This window comes from Sceloporus occidentalis, unplaced genomic scaffold, assembly GCF_023333645.1.
Source record: "Sceloporus occidentalis isolate IW3139 unplaced genomic scaffold, rSceOcc1.0.p SCAF_5, whole genome shotgun sequence".
NCBI lineage: Eukaryota > Metazoa > Chordata > Lepidosauria > Squamata > Phrynosomatidae > Sceloporus > Sceloporus occidentalis.
The window spans coordinates 48,557,065-48,573,797 of record NW_028316985.1 but is presented as its reverse complement, the minus strand read 5'-3'; positions in this window follow the sequence as shown (position 1 = coordinate 48,573,797).

Sequence of the window (16,733 nt, the reverse complement as noted above, 5' to 3'; positions counted from 1 at the left end):
CTGGATCAGGGCCATAGCATGAGGCTGCTGTAGCACCGATCCAGCCAGGAAAGGGATGGCTGCAGGGCACCCCTTTGGAACAGTCTGTATAGCCCCTTAGCTGAAGACACAAAAGATTGATATAACAAAGTGGAAATCAGTTTCACTGAATAGAAATAGGCTGAGCAAGGGGCTGGAGGTGTTCAGAGTTATAGTGCTTCCATAGAATGACATTTTTGGAGATCACAGTATCATTAGATGTATATGAGAAAAGATGATCTTTCCAAATGAGGGTAAACCTGCAATAGAAATGTGTTGTTCTAAACTAGAGGTGGTCATATTACAGGATTTGGAGCAGCATTTTTAGTGGTGTTTTCGTTTACTGCCCATAAAAGATGTTTCAATTGACCAGAAATCACTTCTGAATGCCAAAACAGTCAATTTATTGGCTGTTTGTTGCTGTTTGAGTGTACCTCAATCAACTGTGTTAGGGGCAAAATGAGTCTTCTGGAGTCACTTGCTGGCCATACAATATTTTTGAGCCAACATTTATCCAGGATTTTGGTGAATTCTGGAGGTTTCAAGAGGGACCACCAGATCCAAAAGGCCATGTGTGACCCACAGACCACATGATTCCCATATCTGTTTCACAGATCTTTTCGGTTCTCTGTATCCATGGATTTTGCATCCATGGATTCTACCATTTTGATTTTGCCATTTTGTATAAGGGACCACATTTTACTACACCATTGTATATAATGGGATTTGAGCATCCCCAAATTTTGGTATCCATTGAGGGTCCTGGAACCAAATCCCAGTGGATATTATGGGTCCACTATACATGTATCTGACAGTGGCTTTGTCCAAAGTCTCTTGCTTGGGTCATGCAGGTAAATCCCATCCTAACACTAGTGGAGGTAAGAATGGATATATCTATCAGCTTTACTTTCTTGCACAACAGGATTATTTAAACCTCAAGTTCTTTCCATCCTGAAAATAATAATAATAATAATAATAATAATAATAATAATAATAATAATAATTTATTTCTAGCCCGCCCAATCACGAAGAATCTGGGTGGGTTACAACAATAAAATACATCAAATTACAATAGAGTTTAAAAAAAACCTTGACCTACCCCCCCCCCCATTCCCAGTATTAAAACAGGATTAAACAGTAATACTATAAAAACATTAAAAACATTAAAGACATTTAAAAAAAATAGGCAGAAATATAGATGGGGAAGAATAGACAGATGAGGGGACAAATATCTCTATATCTGGGGATGGTCACTAAGTTGGAAAGGCCTGCCGGAAGAGATCCATCTTGAGTGCTTTCTTGAAAGCTGTCAGAGTGGAGATATGACAGATCTCCTCTGGCAGGTCGTTCCATAGTTTTGAATATGAAGAAATTAGTAAATTTTGCTACATACTCCAAAACCAAAATAAAACAAATTTATCTCCCATTTCCACGGGTCCAGTTCAACAAGAGTATCTACTGGCAGTACAGATAAAGACATAATGCAAAAGCCTAATAGACATTTATCTACTTAATAAGCCATTTCTGTCCTGCACTATACTGTATTTGAAGACCTAACCTATATTCTAAGATATCATACAGCCTTCAAAGTTGGGAAGAGTCTGAAGTAGTGTTAGTCACTCAAGAAGCATCTGCTTAAATTCCTTTTCTGAAGAACAAGTAAAGGAACTCTGCCCTTTATTTTATCCAACGATGCTTGTCTGAAAGAAAAGCAGGGGGTGGGGGTATGGCAACCACCCTACCCTATCATTAATGTGGCTGAATGGACTCCAAACTAGACTTTTAAGAGGTAAACATTTGACACCATCTGGCAGGATGTATTAATAATTTTGCAGCATGAGAGTGTCTACATTAATATTTTAACATCTTTAACATCTCTAATTATTTTGATCCTTCTGCTGCTAGCCAGCATTGAAATGGTGTTTATTGGATGTTTAATGCTAATGGGATTTAGTTATTGTTTTTGGTCTGTTCGGGTGGGGGCGTTGCCGTGCCAATCTTGCTAATCAGTAGTATTCAAAGCAAGCACTGTTTCAGTCCCCAGTTTGTATGGGAGATTCAGAGTCCTATACTAAAAAAAAAAAAATCCAAAACAAAAGCCAAACACCACACTTAAACTGTAAGTGGCCTCAGTGAGTGTGTGTTTAGCTAACATTAAACCAGTGAGCCAGCATGGAATCTTCCCTTCATTTGCAACTCAGAGCCATCTGTGGCTCCAAGGAATAAGATGAGTGTTAACCAACAACTGTAGAAAATTTAGATTCCACCAGATGAATGTCTGTTACACTAGAAGGGGTAGGCTTCTGATTTAATTATAAGGTAAAATGATGTACTCTGTAGGGAAAGTTGGCTGCAGTTAATACTACCTTGGCAAGAAGGTTGCTCTTGCAAACTGATTATGGATTTTTCTTAGAAATTACTTGTCATTCTATTTATTTCATCTGGTTAAAATATTTCTGTATGATTGTTCACCATGAATTATGCAGATGTTTCTCTGACCAAGGGAAAATCGTATCACATGAGTCCTACTTAATCATAGAGGTGTGATAGGAGTGTGTGTAAAAGAGTCTCAACAGAGTTTATATCACTGAGGGACATGGAAAGCTCTCTCTCTCTCTCTCTCTATATATATATATATACACACACACACACACACACACATATGAGAGAGCTTTTTTAAAAGGAGGGAAATAAAGTTTTATTCTAAACAAAACATTTAAGATTACTTGGCCAGCATAAAGTTTTTATTTATTTATTTATTTGGTGTGTAGCTCCTAACACCCACTTTTCTACCTGGACTTTTAATTGGATCCAAGCAGTATGATTCATCCTTGCCTTCCACAGTCATTTCCAGCAGTTCAGGCTGATTGTTAACATTTCCATTCTGACATGCTTCAATTTTTACACTCACTTTATTCCAGCAATGCACTGAGAATGAAGGATAGCAGAAAGAGAAAAGTAGCTGGGAAATGCATCAACAGTATACACAGGTGTAATGTCTAAATAGTGCTAATGGTATTCCCATGTAAGTAGGAGAAGCTGTCTGTTAGTAAACATTGCAGGGATGCTGGCAGTAACAGGGCAGTACTCAGTTTCTTTCACAAGTTATTAGCTGTGAGCAAAGCGTGTCTGAGTTTGTTTATTTGTTTGCTTTCTTCCTAATCCCTGTAATTGGGCTTGAGACACAGTTACAAAGTAATCCTATGCTTCTGTTCTTTGAGAAGGAAGAAAAAGAGATACCACTACTTTACTGGCAGAACAACTCCCATATTTACATCTACTCAGAGTGATGGATCTATGCACAAGCTAACAAGCTGTGGTTTATTGTCCTATGAGTAGAGACAGTATAATACAATATTGTATTGTATAAAATTGTGTACTGTATACAGTATACAAATAGAATGAAAGTTAATACTATAGGGACTCTCAAATTCAGCATAGTTTAAGGCCTCATCCTACCTCTGTCTACCCAATCCCCATTTAGAGTCTAGTTAAACAAAACATGCAGTATGGAGGAGCATGCTCATCTTAGCACTGCTGTTATTGCTTTCCTCTCATGAAGAGTCTGAAAAGGAGACCCTCTTCTGTATGTGTATACTCTCTCCTTGTAAAGGAATTGTGAACAATCATAGCTTCTACTTGCATGGAGAGCTTCCATCTGTAAATGAAGCTCTTTTCCATAGATGGTCACTCTCCTCATGAGTAACTATTGGGGGGGGGGGGGGGCTCAGATCAGTGGAAATCAGACACCCAGTTCCACAAAATTCTGGACATAAGACTAGCACCCAACAATGAGGGACAATGCCAAGAATCACACCCAAGTGCACCTCACACATGAAGTGAGGCAATTAACTTTTAATGGTAGACTTATATATGTCCATCACACAGATATGTGTTAAAGGTGAGAAAACTTTCCAGAAAAAAAAACATGGCAACCATTATTCACAATCATCAATGAACACACAGGGGTGCTCATTCATTTTAAACACACACACACACACACACACACACACACACACACACACACACTTTTAACGGCATTAAAAGTTAAGCACTCAGAGCCCTAGTCCTGGATGGGTGCCTCAGTTTATAGAAAATGGTTTCTATAAAAAAGAAAGAAAAGAGAAAGAAAGAAAGAAAGAAAGAAAATAAACCTTTTTGATAAAAATTTTATTGCGTCTCCTTTTCTTTACTTATTATTTACTTATTATCAATTGTGAGATTTGTAGGATGGTGTCTTTGTAGTTTAATTACAGGCTTTGTTTAGATTTTATGTTCTCTTTCTATTTTTTCATAAAAGATAACATTTTTAAAAGTGTTTTGTTGATTTGTGTCTGTGAACAACAGCAATTATCTGGATGTTCTATGAGCTGTGCCATATTTTCATAGTTTTAATATGAAGTCATATCATACTCCAAATACTTTTCTAATCAATGACTGATGCTACTTTAATGTTCTTTGAATTGCTGCTTTCTAGATATATATATATTTTCTCCCACTGAGAAATCACATGAGGATCCTTCTCACCCTGCCAAATTATTTGTTTTCATTGTTCAAAGATGAATCTCCTTCCATCCCCTGATACAGCTCTGTATTATTTATCTGTTCACACTGCTATTTCTATGCAATTTCCAATATATTATCATTTGCAAATTTAATACTGTTTACCTCCCCTGTTAAATCATTCATTCATGTTGCTGAGCATGATTATTGCAAATACTGGCTTCTCTGCAGTAAATTCTTCAGTCCAGCACATTTTTGTTTGCCTTTAATATTAGCTTGCAATCCTTCCAAAATTAAATTGCTCTTATGACAATGGATGCAAATGTTCTTTTCTGTCACTTCCCCACATCTTTTGTTGTCCTACCTTTGTTAACTTTTATCTGTTTTCAGTATGTTTGTCACAGGAGTTTCTCAAACTGCATTTGCAGGAAGGAAATTGCATTTTATTTCCCTCTTCTCTCTGGATACTCCTGTCCCCTACCACAACAGACACCCTGTGTTGTGTATCCACTTAACTTCCATATTCATCATTGGACATGTGAGGGCAGTGGGTGTCAGACAAACCAACCAACCACACCAACACATTTACTCCTCTCAATGGGAGGTGGTGACATGATTTCCGATATGGAGAAAGAGTTGGGTTTTATCTAATGTTTTTACCTTTTCTCTTTTTTTAAAAAAAGTTGCTTTTGCTACTTGACCCAGCCTAGCCTTTGTCAACCTTTGTACCTTGAGGGAGCCCTTGAAGTTTTCAGGTCTCAGGGAACCCCTACATTAAAATTATTAATCTATAATTTCCTTCTCTTTCTCTCTCTCTCTTTCTGTCTTTCTTTCTTAATCTTGGGGCAGAATTATTGCAGTTTGACAATGCTTTAACTTTCATGGCTCCATCCAATGGTATCCTGGAATTTGTAGTTTATTATGGCACCAGAGCTCTCATACAGCGTAGGCTAAATATCTCACAAAACTACATGTCCCAGAATTCCATAGCACTGAACCATGGCAGTTAAAGCTGTGTCAAGCTGCATTAATTCTGCAGTGTAGATGTAGTCATGATCTCTCATGGACACTCGAGTGACCACTCACAGAACCTTAGGATTCCCAGGAATCCTGATGAGAAATTACTATTTCCCTAAGGTTCCTTTTTCCTTCAGCTACATGGTTCTTTAACTCCAATTTCAAAAGAGCCTGAGCTCCCAATACCATCTCTCACTTTGATGCTTATAGTTTTTATCAGGATTTCTGTTCTCTCTATACTGACGCCTATAGTTATGCTACCACTGCAGAGAGAGTATTTGAAAGCTAGTAAATTCATGTTGCTGAACTCATGCTGTGAGCCACCTAGGGCCCCATGTCAGGAGAAAGAAAGGATATAAATATATATAAAGAAAGAACAAATAGCATAACATGTTAAGAGGTTTTGGGGTATGATGAACCAACAACTTTCTTATAACAGAAGTTAAGATAAATGGTTTAAGATTACTCAGTCTACAGAAGCATCTGGTTTCATTTAAACACTTTCTTATGTGTTGATCAAATAAACAACTGCTTGCCTGTCCTGCCCACCTAAATATACTTAATCTAAATCCACCTTCACATCTAACCATAACAAGAAAATGATGCTTCCCTTCTCTCTTGAATTCCCACACCTTCCCTCTCAACTATCTCTACAAACTGACATGCACCAGTTTTCAAATGTTCTCTTTCAAACTGTCCATCAATCATCAGCTACCTACAACATTTCAAATGCACTCTTTCCACCTTCCCAACAGGCCACTTACCATAAACTACCTAATATATCTTGCACAGTTATATGTCAAGAACATAATGCCTTACCTTAATTCACACAATATATAAACAGCAACATTTATGCAGACTCCAGAACATACATTTATTTATTGTATTTTATATCTACTTGCAAGGAATTACCTTTCTGTTCATCCAGGCCTTTGAAAGTTGACTGTTACAGAAGCTAACTTAATTGGGCTTGCTGTATTGATATGAGTAATTTTTAAAATCATTATTATGTTAACTTCCTTTAAGAAATTCTTTCAAATTATAGGATTTTTAGGTGATTGTTTGTTTATTTATTAAAACTTTTGTACTATCCATTGTTTTAACTCATATTTATGAGGTGCCTTGGCTCTCATATTGGTAAAAATGTCCAAATAATTCCAGGGGGAAAAACAGCATGTGTTTTATAGACTACAGCAAAACATTTGACTGCATAGTTCATGAAAAGCTATGAATGACTCTTAAAGATATGGGAGTGCCACCACACTGATAATCCTGATGATAAATCTGTATTAAGGACAAAATACTACTATTAGAACAGTTTCTAATTGGCAAAGTGGTCAGGCAAGGATGAATTCTATCATCCTATTTGTTCAACTTGTATGCAGAAAATGTAATACAAAGAACATGTCTATACTCAGAAGAAGAAGGAGTGGACAGCAGGAAGGAGCATCAACAATCTAAGATATGTGGATGACACTATACTGCTAGCAGAAAACATCAGGCTTGGAACAAATACTAAGAAAAGTTGAAGAAAATTCAAAGGGAGGCTTACTACTTGTCATGCCCAGCCTGGAGGATGGCTTGGAGGACTCAGAGGATGAGCTAGAGCCCCTGGGACCTGAACTTGTAATGGAGGAGCCAGAGCCCCTGGGGCTTGAACCTGTAATGGAGGAGCCAGAGGCTGGCCCTAGTTCTGCTGGAGCAGAGTCTATGGCTCCTCCAGAGGTTCAGCAGCCAAGTTTGCCTGGTGCTGAGGCTGTGGACATGGAAGAGGATCTGGGCAGTGTGCCTACCTTCAATGAGTGTCGAGCGGAAAGAGAGGGCCTTCGAAGATCTCGGAGGCTTTATCAGAAGCGTCTTCGTAATCAGACACAGCTGAAGGCCGGCTCCTTGCCTTCTTAAGCACCTGGAGCATGTGTGGTTCTTTGCCAGTGGATATCTGACTCTTTTAGAGGAAAGACTCTGTCTCTGGCTCCTTTGGCTTCTTGTCTTGACTACCTGGAAACCTTGACCTTGGGCTGCTTCATCGACCTGCCTATCTGTTACCCTGAACCTCAGACCGTCTGACAATTCTCTTGGTAATCCCTTTTGCTAGAACTACTGTGAATCTCCAGGACTGTGTAGCTTACACTGACTTTGCTGTGCTGGGAGGGGGTTTGTTTGTTTGAGAACTAGCTGCCTTATCAGCCCTTTGGCTGCTTTTCCGGACACTACTGAACATAAAGAAAGTAAAAATAATGACAATGGAGGATCTACATAAATTCAACTTAGACTGTGGAGTTTAGCACAGAAGGGGGTCGAGATAAGGACAGGATCACTCCCCTATCCTGTCCATGACCCATCCATACCCCTAGTGAAAGTCATCATGCAAATCACTTTCACATGAAAGTAGACTGAAAAGGGCTTTCAGCCATCAGCTGAAAGCCCTTTCTCCTGTCATTTGCAGTCATTTTGTATTAACGGGTTCTTCTGTTAATACAAATTGACTGCAAATGACAGGAGAAAGCACTTTCAGCTGATGGCTGGATGAGCTTTTCAGCCCACTTTCATGTGAAAGTGATTTGCATGATCAATTTCACTAGTGCTTCCCAGTGGCTGAATGACAATTTTGGCGCTCTCTGCATGTGAAAGTGATTTGTGCAATCTCTTTCACTGGTACTTCCCTGCTGGGTCAATGCCAGGTCATGTGTGAAAGTCCTACTCACTATCAAGCGGGAAATGCAGGACAGGAATGGGACAATGATGCTCCATCCCTCATATGATAATCTCCTATGAGGAAATAAAAATAGTTAAAGAGTCCCCGTACCTTGGATTAAATATTAATCAGAATGGAGGCTGCAGTCAAGGAAACAAAAGAACCCTAGGAATGGGAAGGGCAGCTATGAAAGAATTAGACAAGATTTTAAACTTTAAAGATATATGACAGGGCACTAAAGTTAGAATTGTTGAATCGATCACCATGTATAGATGTGAGAGCTGGACGGTGAAGAAAATGGATAAGAAGAAAATAAAGTCATTTGAGAAACCATGGATAGCCAAAAAAAAAAAAAAAACCAACAAATGAGTCCTTGAACAAAACAAGCGTGAAATCCCCTTGGAAGCCAAGATGTTCAAATCAAGGTTGTCATACTTTGGCCACATCATGAGAAGGCATTACAGTTGGCCCTTCTTATACACGGATATTTTATACACGGATTTAAGCATACACGGTTTGAAAATGTTACAAAAAAGTATAAATTTACCTTGATTTTCCATTTTTTATAAGGGACACCATTTTGCTATGTCATTATATGTAATGGGACTTGAGCATACACGAATTTTGTTGTCTTGGAACCAAACCCCAGCGTATAACAAGGGTCCACTGTATTCATTAGAAAAGAAAATACTGCTTGGAAAGGTAGAGGGTGGCAGAAAGAGAGGAAAACTGCATGTAATAGACTCAGTCAGGGAGGCAACAGACCTGAGTTTGCAGAGCAGTGGAGGATAGGGGTCTTGGAGATGTCTCATCCATGGGTTCACCATGAGTCAGAATCAATTTGAGGGAAGTTGACAACAAAAACAAAAGAAGTGGAAATTTTAGTAGGTGTTCCTTGTCACATAAACATATATCAGTTGATACTTGTTGAAATTCCTGCTTCTACAACAATTAAATATACAGGAGTCATTTCCTCTTTTCACCATGACAACCCTTCCTGAATCTAATATTTTGAAATAGAATGAGGAGGCTGGATAAGAAATGCAAAGGTGCCATTTTTGTTACATAAAGATTGGCACTCAGTTAAGAGAGTTCATTTCCAAGTTACAAGAAAACTGTGTTTTTTATTATGTCATAGGTAAGTAGGATAACTCGAACCTGTCCAGTCCTCTCATACTACAGTTTACTTCTGTGCCCTCTTCTCCCTTCAGTAAGCCCATATTTTTTATGTGACAGATTTAGGTTGGAACATTAGTGGTTGATCAAAGAGGTGGCATGGAATTGCTTTTACCTGTGGTTAAATGTTGTTCTGTATTAGTGTCACATTGTCCTTTCTTTTTCTTTTTTTGTTTTGTTTCATAAATCACTGTGCTCTGCTGAAGATATGATTACAAAATGGTTCCTTCCCACAGAATATAAAGCCAAATGTTATAATGTAATCGTTAATCCCAAAGGACAAGTCAGTGACACCATGCATAAAAACACAACTAGTTTTACTGGATCAGACTAAATGCCATCTAGCAGTCTTACTTCAACAATTACCAACCAGGGAAGCCCACAAACAGGTGTGAAGTCAACAGTCTTCACCTGAAGCCACAAAGGAGGCCCCCTCTCATGTCCTCAGCAAACATGTATCAAGTAGGTGTGGGTCAAAGTGAAGGTCTCCCTCAGAGATTTAATTCAGACAGACTCTTATGGAAGAATGTAGTCTTTCACATAGCCTTGTTCCAAGTTGTATAAGGCTTTACAAGCCATAGCAATTGTTCTGAATTTTGCCCAGAAACAGATGTGTAGCAAAGAAGTTGCTTCAACAAGGCTGTTATGTGCTCCCTTTAGCTAGCTCCAGTTAGCAATATGATAGCAGCATCTTGGATCAGATGAGAAAAATAAAGAGGGGGAGAGGCTTTAATTGCCCATAAAAAATTTCCTCCAGTTTGGATAAGCTTTCAAATATTTCTTTCACATATTATGCTGAATTAGTGAGAGAGCAACTTCTTGTATCTTCTTTTCACAGTTCTTTTGCCCCACTTCCTGCTTCAAGGCAGTGACTGAGCCAAAAATCTAATTTCTGCTACAAACTTACTTTAGGCAAAGACTACCTCTGCACCTCAGCTGCATCCACTACTTGCAATAAGTGGGGATAATGTTTGTATATCTTGTAGAGTTGTTGTAATAATTACTACAAATGACTGCAAAGCATAAAAAACCCTATGCAACTAATGATGAAGATTACAAGAGAAAGGGGAAGCCATGCACTTTTACTGCAAAGAAAGATGTAGTTTAAAAACAAAGGCCCAATACAGGCCGCCACTTTGCAGTGGCCTGGGGCCAATTCTAGCATGCATGGATGGCACCATCTTTACGCAGCACTGTCCATACGGCGCATGTGTCCTTGATGCAAGCACGGTTCAGCGTCCGCACCTCCGGGCAACGCACTTCCATCATGGATGCATCACAGTGCGCCAATGGTACACTGATGACAATGTCCGCGCGCGCCAAGAACTTGTTTTTTCTGGGTTCTTTTTGGTCCAGAGGCACACCGCAGGGTTTGGCTGCTGCAGTGCCCCTCCGAAGGAAAACTGGGCACCTCCAGCCCACCTTTTTGGGGCGGCATATACCATGCCAAAGTCACACATCATGTGTAGTGTTTGTTCTCTCATTCAATACTGATACAAAAGTTATCTGACCCTCTAGATGTTCCTAGATCACAATTCTTATCATTCTTCAGATGTTGTGCACTCTAGGGGTGATGGGAATTGCAGTATAACAATGTGAGGGAGGCATCACACTCCCCAACCCTGCTAGATAACAAGCAAACCAGATCTAATACTCTAGTTTGTCTCTTGTGCCTCATCTCCTGCCTGTGTAATACATGACTTCTGTGGTACTAATAGCACTTGCATACAAGGAAGCAGACAGGTTTCTTAAAATTTATTAAGGGGCAATGCCACTGATTTGGGACTGGGAGGAGTATGGGCTTCCCGTTTCTTAGGGGCTGTGGAGACTAACCCTTTTAGAGCCAGATCGGGGCTACAGCAACCACATGCCACTGCCCCAATCTGGGCTTTCCACAGCGCAAAAAGGAGCACTTTATGGCATTTCTTTGGCACTGTGTCATCTAAACGAAGCACCAGAGGAGTACTGTGGTGCCACATGCCATGTGGTGCTGCACAGGGCATCACACTGCCATGGAGGCAGAATAGGGGCATGCATCATGTGGATGCCACACCCCAACTCTGCCCACAGGCTGGCCTTAATGGCTGGTCTGCATCGGTTCTTAGCTACTAATCTAAGCTCTGTACAGTCTAAATCCACATTTGTCTGTCTAAAACTAATCAGGAAAAAGTGTGCATTTTGGCTAAGGTTTTCAAACCATTCCCAACAGATCCAGAGAAATGGCCCTCGTCCTAATTGCCTTGGATCAATTTTTTCATGGGGGCATAATGGAATAATACTTGTGTGGAGACAGCTTTTAATTGCACTGGATATGAGGAATACATCATTTTGGTAGGACTGCTAGAAAAGTTTGATTTGATTTAATTTTCATAACACTCCATCCCCATATGAAAACTCACTGTATTTGTGTTTTGATTTTTTTTCATGTACTCTGTGTGTGTGTGTATTCTGCTTATGAGCATTTCATACTCACATCTTTTATCATTTGTGCTTGAGTTAGATCTAATGTTATTGCTACATTTTTTGGATCTTCATATTTAAACAGAGAAACAGAAAAGAGAAATATTTTTAGTGAATGAAAAGTTTCCCAAAGTTTCATAAAAACTTGGATCTTGAGGGTTCTAGTGCCCTCTAGTGTATTTCTCAACTTTTACAATTTTCAAGATCATTGTCTCAGTCATATAGAAATTCACTATATGAAATGTTGGTTCTTTTATGAAGAAATGCTAGTGATTATGACACCATTCATAAGCAGGAGTCTATGACAACTTGCAGGTTCAGTCTGACCTGACCACAGTCCCCCCAAGCTATAGAAGCATAGACATCAATATTCTGTTAGTTTTATTGACAGAAAAAATGTGCATTCTTCTCTACAGGATTCTCACTATTTACATTCCCAAAAATACAAGGGGCTAAGAAAGCAACAAACTTTTTGGAACCAAACTCTGTTGGTGGTATATGTGTGGTTCTTCAAGAAACAGTCATCATTTAAACATTCACCACTGTGGCACTTAATGAATAGTTTGCTCCATTTTGTAAAATTATATGTTTCTCTATAACTTCACTAAACCAGACTTAACCTAGTCTAGTTGTTGAATGGATTGTCATCCAAACACTGTTAATATAGGCTCTTAAAGATAAGGCTTCTCTTAGCCAAAAACTGTGTTGCATTTTGCATAGGCTTCATTAAATTTCATTAAAAATTAGGAAAAATAAATTCCCCTAAAATTCATCTTCTTTTAGTTTTAAACACTTCATTTCTTAATTAAAAAAAGTATCAGAAGTAGGTCAAAGAGATGTGCTTGAATATAGACTTTAAAGGCTTCAAATGGAAACTGAAATACAAAAGGGTTTGCTCTGCTAACCAAACAATAGCAGAAGGTTGGGGTCCTATCATTTATTCCAGGCCTAACCAATCCAGAAGGTTCATGTTGCCTACCAGTAACTGGGGCTGATATTGTGAAATCTGGTCTTCATCTGGTCTGAAAGTAATTTCTGTGGGCTTGAACCCATTTCCTATGGCAATTTACTGGTCTAGGAATACAACTGATATGACGTTCCCAGTTCATATTAACCCCTTTCATCTTCCAACCATATAGTATTATTGTGACATGATTTTCTGGAGCTCAGTGTCATGGCTCTTCTGCTCCAAACACTGAAAGTGTTGTGGCTGAAAAGTAACATCAGAACAGGACGCATGTTTTAAGACTAACAGAGCTTGTCATGAAGGGAAGAGCTTTAGTGTTACTTCAATTCAATAGGACAGTCTACCTGGCTCCAAAATGTATGAGACTTAGAAGATTTTCAGACCAGCTGCAAAGTTTCCATTGACAGGAAATTGCTGCTTCCGAAATGATTCAGGGACACTGGAGGGGAGCTGACAATTCCCTGATGTTTAGGAAGTGTGTCAGGCTTTCACACACATGCACTTCCTAAACATTTTAGCAGCATTTTACCAGCATTTAAGTGCTGGTCTGAAAATCTTCTTACAGATACTTAAACTTAGATGTCTATAGTCGAGGTATCATTGGAGAGCCCACATCTTGCCATATTAGGCAGCAACTTGTCTTAGATGGAAAGATACTAACACAAGATTGAGGGGCCCAAACAGGAGTAGAGAAGGTGGAGACCCAAGGTCAGTGAAGTCTGATCTGCTGAGATCCTCATGGAGGCATGACTCTATGGCCTGTTACAGACTGCCAAAATAAAGCTCCTTCGTGTCTCTTTGGAGGTATGCTATTTAAACGACGCATGGGTCCTAAGAGTCCGGAGGTCGCGCCAAAGCCACACTCCATTCCTAAGAGGGAGCCATCAGGCAGACCAGCAACATCTTGGACTGCCTGAAGGAAGAGGCCCCTCCCTCCTCAACTGTCATCTTGGCCTCAGAGGGAGCCATCAGGCAGACCCAGCAACATCAGGGACAGCCTGAAGGAAGAGGCCCCTCCCTCCTCAACTGTCATCTCGGCCTCAGAGGGAGCCATCAGGCAGACCAGCAATATCTTGGACTGCCTGAAGGAAGAGGCCCCTCCCTCCTCAACTGTCATCTTGGCCTCAGAGGGAGCCATCAGGCAGACCCAGCAACATCAGGGACAGCCTGAAGGAAGAGGCCCCTCCCTCCTCAACTGTCATCTTGGCCTCAGAGGGAGCCATCAGGCAGACCAGCAATATCTTGGACTGCCTGAAGGAAGAGGCCCCTCCCTCCTCAACTGTCATCTTGGCCTCAGAGGGAGCCATCAGGCAGACCAGCAATATCTTGGACTGCCTGAAGGAAGAGGCCCCTCCCTCCTCAACTGTCATCTCGGCCTCAGAGGGAGCCATCAGGCAGACCCAGCAACATCAGGGACTGCCTGAAGGAAGAGGCCCCTCCCTCCTCAACTGTCATCTTGGCCTCAGAGGGAGCCATCAGGCAGACACAGCAACATCTTGGACTGCCTGAAGGAAGAGGCCCCTCCCTCCTCAACTGTCATCTTGGCCTCAGAGGGAGCCATCAGGCAGACCCAGCAACATCAGGGACAGCCTGAAGGAAGAGGCCCCTCCCTCCTCAACTGTCATCTTGGCCTCAGAGGGAGCCATCAGGCAGACACAGCAACATCTTGGACTGCCTGAAGGAAGAGGCCCCTCCCTCCTCAACTGTCATCTTGGCCTCAGAGGGAGCCATCAGGCAGACACAGCAACATCTTGGACTGCCTGAAGGAAGAGGCCCCTCCCTCCTCAACTGTCATCTTGGCCTCAGAGGGAGCCATCAGGCAGACCCAGCAACATCTTGGACTGCCTGAAGGACGAGACTTCTCCCTCCTTTAACTGTATTTTGTTTTGTATTAAGATTTTACTGTACACCGCTATGATCATCGCGGAATAGCGGTCTATAAATAAAACATATTATTATTATTATTATTAAGCACTGGAGTGCAGCTTTGGTGCAGCTTCTGGATTCTTAGGGTGCATGCATCATTTTAACAGCATACCTCCAAAGAGACCCAGAGCAGCTTTATTTTGGCAGTCTGTAACAGGCCTATGTATCTTGGCCCTGCCCTCTCTATTTGTGTCAGGAACCAGATATTCTGAATCTTTATCCTGTTAAGAAGAGGGGGCTATAGAGTCATATGTTCAAGCAGAGGACTTGGTTTCAGGGAAACATCAAGATACTCCTTCCTCCAATTCTATGTGAAACCCCAAGAATGCCCCAAAAGGGTTACATTTCCATCCTCTGATTTAGAGGACTCCAATCAAAACGACTTTAGGCTAAGGTGGAGGTAATCCCAAAACTGCCCACCCAATCCTACCCCAATGAAACCTGTGCCTGTTAAAATAGGTTAGGCCCCTTTAAAGAACAAAACTCCAGGCATTAAAACTTTGGCTAGGTCCCACGAGGCTCATGAATTTCCCTATCTCGGTCTCAGTCTAGTATTTATAGGAAAAGAAAATTGATATTCCTGTTTGTTTTTTTCAGCTGCAGCACCACTTGGAACTATCCAAGGTACTACATCCCCCATGCTGTTTCATGATTCATCTTTACCTACCTGACTCCTGTCCAAGCACTGGATTTATAACAGATTCCATTAACCTTATGATGCCTCAGAAATGCTCCATGGATATGTCAGGCCTGCATGATGACTGAACCAGTAACCAGAAACACTGCAGTCTGGTCTCTCATTTCTAGACTTCTCCATGCGATTGTGAATTTGTGTCATCATGTGCAGCATGAATGGGGGTGTAATTTTTTACTACATTTCTTCTCAAAGCTAGTAATGAGTAATTTCAGCGATTTTCTTCCTGCTGTGAGAACAATGGTACACATTTCTCCCTTCTATAATAAATTATGGCACTAATTTGAATCATAGCACTTTGTTATTGCCTATTTATTTCTAGTTCAGTGTAAAATGTGTAAATGGAAGCAGAGACAAAAATTACCTGGGCCTCAAAATTCAGGGATGGCCCCTCTATTAAGCAAAGTATGGTGCAACATCTAATAACAATGTTAACACTATATAAATGTACAAAATAATGCATGTCATGTACAAAAAAAGGATTGTATGTCTTTCTAAGAATATTTGATCCCATCTTTTCTTTAAAATGTGCCTACTTTTCTTTTCATTGCACTGCACTGGGCAGGAAGACAAAAAAGAGAGAGTTTTTGGTGGCATTTTGGGCTTTACTATTCCACATATATTCAAAAATGCTAAGAGTGAAGTCTTTCTTGTATTCCTTTGACGTTAACATGCGAGTACAGGCTATAAAAGCCATTTTCTCCTCCAAGGAGTATCTAAATAGCTCAGAAATTGAACAATTCTGGATCTGAGTTGGGCTTCAAAATGGGATAAAGATGCAATGGCCAATTTTCTTAACTCTTCTTCACTGGCAGTTGGCTATGTATAGCTGTCACTATGTCATATTCAGAACAATTTATTAAACTGATTCAATTTACTGTTCATAGTTTTTTATAAAAAGGTTACAGAACATAAGAATAACCACTATACACAATTCTTTCCCAAAAGAATATGTTCAAGTGCTTAGTGTATGTAATGCTTTGGAAGTTTAGTGACAAAAGTATCACACTGAACAGTATCTAAGAAAGAAGAAAAATGAGACTGCAGCAGCAATCCAAAATCACTACTATTGAAGAAAAGAAGAAAACTTTCAACAGAATAACAGCACAACATTATCCCATTATCAGAGGACATGAGCAAAGCATAAATCATATGAATAGTCCTACTTGAAACAAAAATGAAGTCATTATCTCTCAGAAACCATACTCAATCCTGTTTTTCAATTTAGGTATTTATGGAATTTACATGTGTAAAGACTCTGATAAGCATGTGAGAAG